The sequence below is a fragment of the Mus caroli genome, unplaced genomic scaffold (assembly GCF_978045245.1).
Source record: "Mus caroli unplaced genomic scaffold, Mus_caroli_1 scaffold_1, whole genome shotgun sequence".
NCBI classification, from domain to species: Eukaryota; Metazoa; Chordata; class Mammalia; order Rodentia; family Muridae; genus Mus; species Mus caroli.
In genome coordinates this window covers 41,970,768-41,980,707 of record NW_028227256.1, presented here as the reverse complement: position 1 = coordinate 41,980,707, position 9,940 = coordinate 41,970,768, and the positions used below count along the sequence as shown (strand labels likewise).

At 38.8% G+C, this 9,940-nt stretch overlaps 1 pseudogene; it reads left to right on the top strand.

Moving 5' to 3' along the window:
• The first annotated feature begins 286 nt into the window (after positions 1-286).
• On the top strand, positions 287-7,849 carry LOC110295074 (protein SET-like; annotated as a pseudogene).
• The last annotated feature ends 2,091 nt before the right edge of the window (positions 7,850-9,940 follow it).

The window sequence follows — 9,940 nt, the reverse complement described above, 5'->3', positions numbered from 1 at the left end:
ACATACCCAATAGGAGTAGACAGCAAGGAATAATCAAGCTCATGGCTGTAATGTATAAATTAGAAACAAAAAGAACACTACAAAGTATCAATGAAACAAAGAACTGTTTCTTTGAGTAAATCAACAAGATTAACAACCCCTTAGCCAAATTAACTGCATGAAAGAAGGCCTGTATCCAAATCAACAAAATCAGAAATGAAAGGTGAGACATAATAACATACTTAGAAAATCCAAAGAATCATTTGGCTTTACTTCAAAATCATGTAAATTAGAAAATCTAGATGAAATGGATGATTTTCTTGGTAAGTACCATTTACCAAAATTAAACCAAGATTGAGTAAAAAATTTAAATGGTCCTATAAACCCCAAGGAAAAAAAGAGGTCATTAAAAATCCCCCACCTCCCTGCAGGGGAGAAAGCCCAGGGTCAGATGGTTTTAGTACAGAATTCTATCAGACATTCAAAGAAGAGCTAATACCAATATTCCTCATACCCCTCAAATTATTCCACAAAATAGAAACAGAAGTAACGTTGCCAAACTCATTCTATGAGGGCACAGACACTGTGATACATAAACTGCACACTCAACAAAGGAAGAGAATTTTAGACCAGTTTCTCTTGTGAGCATAGATACAAACATACCCAATACACTATGTGCAAACCAGATCCAAGAACACATCAAAAACATCATGTAACACGATCAGTAGGTTTTATTCCTGAGTTGTAGGGATAGTTCAATATATATAAATTCATAAATATAATCCACCATATAAACAAAGTAAAGGAAAAAAACATGGTCATCTCAATAGATGCTGACAAGAACCTTTGGCAAAATACCATTCCTTCAAGTTTAAATGTCTTAGAGAGATCAGGAACTCCAGAAACATACCTAAGCATAATAAAGGCAAAATATATCCAGTCAACACCCAGCACAATTTATTTTTTATTTTTTTAATTAGGGTTTTTTTTTTTTTTTTGGTTTTTCTAGACAGGGTTTCTCTGAGTAGCCCTGGCTGTCCTGGAACTCACTTTGTAGACCAGGCTGGCCTCGAACTCAGAAATCCTCCTGCCTCTGCCTCCCGAGTGCTGGGATTAAAGGCGTGTGCCACTACGCCCGGCTCTATTTTTTTCATTTACATTTCCAGTGCCCCCTTACCCTCCCCCCCACTTCCCTCCCCCCCATCCCACTTCTTGGCCCTGGCGTTCCCCTATACTGAGGCATATAAAGTTTGCACCACCAATTTAAATGGAGATAAGTTTAAAGCAAGTCAATTAAAATCAGAGACAAAAGCCTGTGATTCACAAAATTAGAAAATTTAAGAGAAACAGAAAATCTTGATAGATAACAGTTGCAAATGTAAACTCAAGATCTTATCAGCAATTAAATAGACCAAGATATAGAAACAGTCATTAAAAGTCTCTCTGACAATAACAAAAACAAAGGGTCAGACAGTTGTAGTGCAGAATTCTATTGGACATTTAAAGGAGACATAATAACAATACTCCTCAAATTATTCCACAAAATAGAAACCGAAGGGACATTGCCAAATCCATTTAGTGAGGCCACAGTTACCCTGATACCCAAATCACACAAAGACTCAACAACAACAACAAAAAAAAAGAGAATTACAGACCAATTTCTCTCATGTATATTAATGCAAAAAAATTCTCAATAAAATACTCACAGACCAAACCCAAGAACACATGAAAATGATAATCCACTACTTTGTTCCTTCTTAGAATGGGGAACAAAATACCCATGGAAGGAGTTATAGAGACAAAGTTTGGAGCTGAAACAGAAGGAAGGACCGTCCAGAGACTGCCCCACCCGGGGATCCATCCCATAAACAACCACCAAATCCAGACACTATTGCATATGCCAGCAAGATTTTGCTGACATGACCCTGATATAGTTGTCTCTTGTGAGGCTATGCTAGTGCCTGGCAAATACAGAAGTGGATGCTCACAGTCATCTATTGGATGTAACACAGGAGCCCCAATGAAGGAGCTAGATAAAGTATCCAAGGAGCGAAAGGCGTCTGCAATCCTATAGGAGGAACAACAATATGAACTAACCAGTACCTCCCAGAGCTTTTGTCTCTAGTTGTATATGTAGCAGAAGATGGCCTAGTCGGCCATCAATGGGAGGAGAGGCACTTGGTCTTACAAAGATTATATGCCCCAGTACAGGGGAATGCCAGGGCCAGGAAGCAGGAGTGGGTGGGTTGAGGAGCAGGGCAAGGGGGGTATAGGGGACTTTCGGAGAGGAAACTAGGAAAGGGGATAGCATTTGAAATGTAAATGAAGAAAATATCTAATAAAAAATGACAGAGTATAAACAAAACAACACAACACAAAACAAAACAAAAAAAAGCAAAAGAAAATGATCATCCACTATGATCAAGAAGGTTTTTGTCTCAGAGTTAAAACCAGTTCAAAATACAAAAATCTCTCAACATAATCAACGACATAAACAAACTGAAAGAAAAAATAAGCACATTATGATTTCATTATATGGTGGAAAAGGTATTGATTTAATTCAAAATCTTGGAGAGATCAAGGATGCAATTGACACATCTAAATATAATAAAGGCAATTTAAAGCAAGCCAATATCTAATATCAAATTAAATTGAGAGGCACTCAAAGCAACTCCACTTAAATCAGGAACAAGAGAAGGTTGTTGACTCTCTCCATATCTATGCCATATAGGACTTTAAGTATAAGCTACAGTCAAAATACAACTACAACAGTTTAAGGAGACATGAATTGGAGAGAAAGAAGTTTCGTAGATGATAGTAACGCCTACAGCTGATAAGCACCTTTAGCAATATGGCTGGATACAACTTTAACAAAAACAAAACAAACCAAAACTTACAAAAAAAAACAAACAAAAACAACAACAATAAAAACCCAAATGGGCAGATAAATATCATCTTTAACAATAGCCACAAAAATAATATAAAATTTCTTGGTTTAACACTAACAAGTGAAGACATGTATGACATGTAATCCAAGTCTTCGAAGAAAGAAACTGAAGAAGATTTCAGAAAATGGACTTCTGAGAATTCCCTCCTGCATCAGGGCTCTGGCCTCTGTCTTCTAGCCACCTACCTTGCACCACAGTCCCAAGAAAAGGCAATCTGCAACCCTAGCCAAGAAACCCAGTCATATAAAGCCCTAAAACTGGAGAATAAGTTGGTCCTTTCCCAGAGTGCCGAAAGAGGAAAAGAATAGCAAGAAGAAATTGAACATATTGATGAAGTCCAAAATGAAATAGACTTAATGAACAAGACAGTGCGGAAATTTTAAAAGTAGAAGAAAAATGTAACAAACTCCTCCAAACATTTTTTCAGAACAGGTCAGTATTGATCGCCAAAATCCAAAATTGTGGGGTAACACAAGTGGAGGAAGATGAGGAGGCTCTGCATTATTTGACTAGAGTTGATGTGACAGAATTTGATGTGACATTAAATCAGCTCACAGAATAGATTTTTATTTTGATAAAAATACTTACTTGGAAAATAAAGTTCTCTCCATAGAATATTATCTGAATAAGAGTGGTGAGTGTCTTCAAAGTCCACAGAAATCAAATGGAAATCTCGATAGGATTTGACAAAACACTCAAGTCAAATTCTGAATAAGGCCAGTAGGAAGACACAGCACAAAGAGCCAGAGAGCTTCTTTCCCTGGTTTACTAGCCATTCTGATGCAGGTGTAGCCAAGTGAGGAGATGTCATTAAAGATAATATTTGGCTCAATCCCTTGCAGTTCTATTTTGTTCATAATATAGATTATGAAGAAAGAGAGCCAGAAGAAGGAGAGGCAGAAGAAAAAGAAGAGGAGGAGTCTGAAGATATTGATAAAGGGAAGGAAATGAGGATGAAGAAACAGAAGGTGAGGTGAGGACAGAGCAGAGGATGAAGATGAGCCTGACTAGCACAGAAGACTCTTAGATTCCAACCTTCTGTTTTATTTTCTTTTTAAATTTTCTCCAGTCCCTGGAATCAAGTTGCAGTCATTTCCAGCCAATCCTGTCCTTCTTGTGCTCAGTCTTCCATTTCTTGAGGTCTCTCAGCATCATGACTCTCAGCTAATTTAGGGATATCTAGAGCAAAACAAAACAGGAAAAGAATCTCTACATTTCTCTTCCAAATTAATTTTTATCCTTTCTTGTCTCAAAAACTATGAATTCAAATTGCCACCATGCTGTGTGAAAAAAAGAAAAGCCCTCCAGTTTCCTTGGCCCTACTGGAGACTGGAGAGTGCTAGGCCTCTATGTAGTAGTATAGTGATTTCCAGCTTTTTTTTTTTCCTTTCTCTGTATATTGGGCTAAGACATTACATTGTGTAATCTCTGAGAAACTATAGAGAGTTACCATTTACTAACATGTATCTGTCTACTTTCTTTTGTTTAATAAAAAGAAAAAAATAAATAAAAAGGAAGGTATAGATAGTCAGCAAGGGTGGATTTGAGGTGGCTGGAGGTGCTGAGACCTGCCACATGGACTTGGTGGGGATAGCATGACATGGTCCCTGCCTCTGGAAAAGGGCCCTGGTGAGGGCCTCAATGAGTGTCAATGGCTGCTGTAGGCTGTGGGGGTAAGTCTTGTTTGTATAATAATGTACGTATTTCACATTCCTCTGAAGACTGTCCTCCCTGTTGTTAACTCCAAGAGAATTAGAAAAAGCATACATTCAGAAGTTGAGGGTATAGCTATGTCTCAGCAAAATAGTTAAGTCTGGGAAAATCAGGACAGCCCAAAAGGCTATTGGAAAGAGTTCTAAATACATGAGTTTGAAATATATATATATTCTCAATTATGTAAAATATAAGGACATAAGGATGCAATATGAGTTATGAGGACTTGATTAATCTAAAGGAACAAAGGCAGCTACACTATAAGCCATCTTGTCAGAAAGATAGAAGTATAAGCAGATAAGTTCAGGATCAGGCTAGAAGAGAGCAAGGTTAGGACCAAGTGTGGTAGAAATGGTGATTTCAAAATGGAGTCCCACCCAAATAGTTTTTCCTTTGTGCTTAACAAAGACAGACAGACCTCTGAATTCTTTTGCAATGTTCAGAATAAAATGTATGCTTGATGTCTTTTAAGAATCAAAGGGCTGAGGTCACAGGATGCTGATTCAGAAAATAATCAAAAGAAAACTTGGAGTAAATCACTGAATTGATATGTAAAATAAAAGACTAGACCTGTGCTCAGCAGCAGATGAACAATCCAAAGAACTATTTAGAATAAAAAGATAGAACTGCCTGGAGAAACACACACACACACACACACACACACACTCACACACACACACACACAAGCAAGCAGGACATGGACAGAGAGATCTCTTAGAATAGCAAGAAGAATACAGGTCATCACCTTGATTCCATGATTTGACTTCGAGTCATTCTTTTTGCCACTCCTAGACACCCCTTCTCTCAGAACCCCTCTCCAAGGGGCATTGGAGTGTTTAGTGAGCATTTTGGCAGCAATACTTCTCCTTTGACATGTTTAGTTGTAATATTTAACAGACATTCTTGAATTTTAAGGTGATACTTTTAAAATTAAATTCTCTAGTGATAATGACTTGAGCCCTACTACTCAATGGAAAATCAACAGAACCTGCAGGGCTTTATTTGGAGTTGACATTCTCTGTTATAACTTTTTCATTTTTATTTTTATTTTATGATTTTGGTTTTCACTGGAAGGAAAAAGATGCTTATTTTAAATGTTAAAGTATACAAGTTGCTTTGTTACAATAAAATCAATGTATACAAAAAGGATCTTATGCTTTTCTGTTAGGACAGATGCACAACACACCTTCCAAGCTTGACTGGCATAATAACATCATGTAAAACTTATTCTCCTTAACTTCACATTTTTTGATCAGCACTGTGCAAATTAACCTCAGGGCTGTGCCTATTGAGCTAAAGGAATTTGAATCACATCTTAATGTCTTTGTAACTGAGAGATGTGGGTAAAAGTTTGCTGCTGTGAACTTCTACCCTTGATTTTTAACCCCAATTTAGCATTTTTAAAAATTGGACATTTACATGCCTAGCTATCATGACAAAACCTGCTCTCATGTCACTGACCTGTTGCTCTGTGCCATATGTATGAAGGACAGCTGCTGGCATGTCTTGATATGCAGTGTGAACTGGCAAAAAGGTATGCTGTCAGGGTAAACAGTCACTGAGGTGGTTGGGAGTACTCTGTCCTAGGTATGTACTGTGACTCTGAACTGGGTGATGAAAAGCTGTTAGCTCAACACCATTATACAGAGAATAATGTTTTGGAAAGCTACCTGATGCATATGTTTTTTAATGCTATAAAATAGGACTAAAATTAAAGGCCACTTTTCAGAGATGATTAATAGATAGTCTGGTCAAATTCAAAGCTGTTTGATATACAAAACTTCTCTCTCTCTCTCTCTCTCTCTCTCTCTCTCTCTCTCTCTCTCTCTCTCTCTCTCTCTCTCACACACACACACACACACACACACACACACACACACACACACACACACACACAGTACTCCACGAATAGCCAAAGTGTCACCAAAATCTGTCTAGGTGGATACTGTGTAACTTCTGCACTGGACTCTATTTAGTAAATATATGACTGTGCATTTCAAAATAGAATGGATATTTCATAGGGAACTGCAGGTGAGACCAGAAACAGGAGGGATCATACCAGGGGAGAATGGAGAAAGAGAATACTGGAAATGGTAACTGTAATTGGGGCTTATTTCAGAGATGATGTAGAAACCTAGTGCAATGGAAACTCATAGAAATCCACAAGGGTGACCCAAGCTAATACTCTTAGTGATGTGCGGGGCTGTGGGTGTAGGGAGAGAGGGAAGAGGGAGAGAGTCCACGTCAGGCCAGAGTCCCTGTGCTCTGGACAGGTGGATGAGGGAGGACTGCAGGACACTTTCCACTAGGCCCCGGGTAGGCATCTGGCTGTGTGAAGCCATTGACCCCACACGGCTAGGGGGGGGATAAAGGGCAGCCCCTACTACCAGGTTCTCAGTCTTTGGCATCCCATGCTGGATATAGCAGAGGAGCTGAGAATAGAATAGGGGCCCCGGACGACACTCTAGCCCTGGAGATATGGGAAGAGGGCAGAGGGAGAGAGGTTCCCATGCTGGTGAGAGTCCTTAGTCCAGTCCATGGCTGGAGCACAGGAAGGTCTTCTGACGGGAGGTTAGAAGTGGCTCAGTAGAAGAAAGTCTATCTCATCATACAAGCACAGCAGGCCTTGACGAACAGAGACAGTCTATGGTTTTAGAGCTTTATTGTAGAAAGGCAAGGGGAAAGAGAAAAGGTAGAAAGAGAGAGAGATCAGCCATGGCCAAGAGGAGAAAAGGGGGAAAAGGAGAGAGAGAAGAAAGGCTAGAGAGGAAGAAAGCTTAAAGAGAGACAGGTAAAAGCTTAGAGAGAGTAAGAAAAATAAAAGTTTAAGAGAGTAAGAGAGAAAGAGACTAGGAGAGAGCAAGATGGGGCCAAGCAGCCCCTCTTATAGTGGGATTGTTATCTGCTGTTGCATGGTCTCTCATTAGATATTCATAAATCTATCAATACTTCTTTTTTTTCTCAGCCCAATAAACAGAACTGTCTGTGGTGATTCATCTATTACAGTTAATTCATAAACCCTCTAATATTTCATATTCTGCTTTTTATTTCCAAAAATAGGTTTATACTTGTGCAAAAAAATCACTTCCCTGGTTTTTGGTGGTTGTTTGCTTGCGGTTTTGGTTTTTCTTTTTCTTTTTTTCTTTTTTCCAGAATGTAATAAGCAAGCTGATGTAGTACCCTATCCCAATTTTAACTCTCCAGAATAAGACAAGGAAGGGGTATGGATCTGTTATGTAAATAGAACTATTGGAATATTATGGATTGCTCTGTAGGTCCTACAGACCCAGGCCATCAAGGACAAAAGTGAAAAGAGAAGAGACAGTGGACATGACCAGAAAGAGCAAACTTCCAGGTAAAGGTAAAAGTAGACATTGACCATATCATCAGAAGTCAAATCTGCATACCTGGATCCAAGTTAATGCTGTATGCACCTAAAGAAAAGATATTCTATGAGACACTCAGATCCCTCTGTCACCAGAGAAACTCTTGCTGGTCAAGCTAGCTGCTGTGACCTGTGCATCCACAGTGAATATCTGTGAGCGTGGACATTGGTCTTTTATTCCACATCCTCCTTTCCTTCAACTTACAGATTGGATGTTTCCAGTTCCTGTTATCTTTACAAATGACTCGGTGTTTATGCCTGGACCTTGGGTCTGTAATAGACTCGTTCATTCATCTGACATAGTGACTACATTTATTTGAACAATTTTCCATTTGCATAAGATAGCATAACATTTATGCTCCTCTTAAATGTAAATATGGACTGATGTTCTACATGATACTACTCATTATATGGGGTTTCTTTTCAAGCTCTTCTCGATATATTTCTGATCAATAAAATAATGTGACAAATATTAGAGGACATCACCTTGATCCATGTTTTTGGAGCAGAGCATTACACGATGCTTGCATTGTATTGATATTATTCATTGTGTTTATAATTCATTTGCTGATAGGATATCCATGCATCAAATGACAATTAGCTTTATCTACAACATCTCAAATCAAAACTACTCTGGATATTCTGCATTTAAAATAAGAAAACTGGGAGACATCAGAACATTGTCCAAGAATGGAGTCATGTGATAGGAATTCTAAGTACTTGTGAGAAAATTCCAAGAAAACAAGATAACAGTCTTGTGATCTCTGTTTCTTCAAAATCATGGAATCATTTTTAGTATAGGTTTTTGTATCTTTCCCAAGTTTAGTGTATAGGAGTGACTTTAACTTAGACTGCTACAATTGGCTACTGCTATTTATTTACATGCCTTTGTGAAAAATCATGTTTTATTGCCAGGTGTGGGCTCACCCTTGCAATTGTAGCTTTTACTCATGTGGCAATTCTTTTTTTTTTTTTTTAGATGTTTTCTTCATTTACATTTCAAATGCTATCCCCTTTCCTAATTTCCTCTCAGAAAATCTCCTATACCCTTCCTCCCTCCCCCATCCCCCTGCTCACTAACTGACACACTCGCACTTCCTGGCCCTGGCATTCCCCTATACTGGGGCCTAGAATCTTCTCAAGGCCAAAGACCTCACCTCGAATTGATGGCCGACTAGGCCATCTTCTGCTACATATACTGCTAGAGACATGAGTTCTGGGGGTACTGGTTAGTTCATATTGTTGTTCCTCCTACAGTGCTGCAGACTCCTTCAGTTCCTTAAGTAACTTCTCTATCTCCTTCATTGGGGACCCTGTGTTCCATCCAATAGATGACTGTGAGCATCCACTTCTGTATTTTCCAGGCACTGGCATAGCCTCTCAGGAGACAGCTATATCACGTTCCTGTCAGCAAGCACTTATTGGTATATGCAATACTGTCTGGGTTTGGGTGAGGATGTGAAAAAAAGAGGAGTACTCCTCCATTGCTGGTGGGATTGCAAGCTGATAAAGCCACTCTGGAAATCACTCTGGCAGTTCCTCATAAAATTGGACATAGTACTACCAGAAGATCCAGCAATATCACTCCTGGGCATATACCCAGAAGATGTTCCAACTTGTAATAAGAACACACGCTCCACTATGTTCATAGCAGATTTATTTATGATAGCCAAAAGCTGGAAAGAGCCCAAATGCCCCTCATCAGAGGAATGGATACAGAAAATGTGGTACACTTATACAATGGAGTACTATGCAGCTATTAAAAGTAATGAATTTAAGAAATTCTTAGGCAAATGAATGGATCTGGAGGATATCATCCTGAGTGAGGTAACCCAATCACAAAAGAACACATATGATATGCACTCACTGATAAGTGGATATTAGCCCAGAAACTCAGAATATCCAAGATACAATT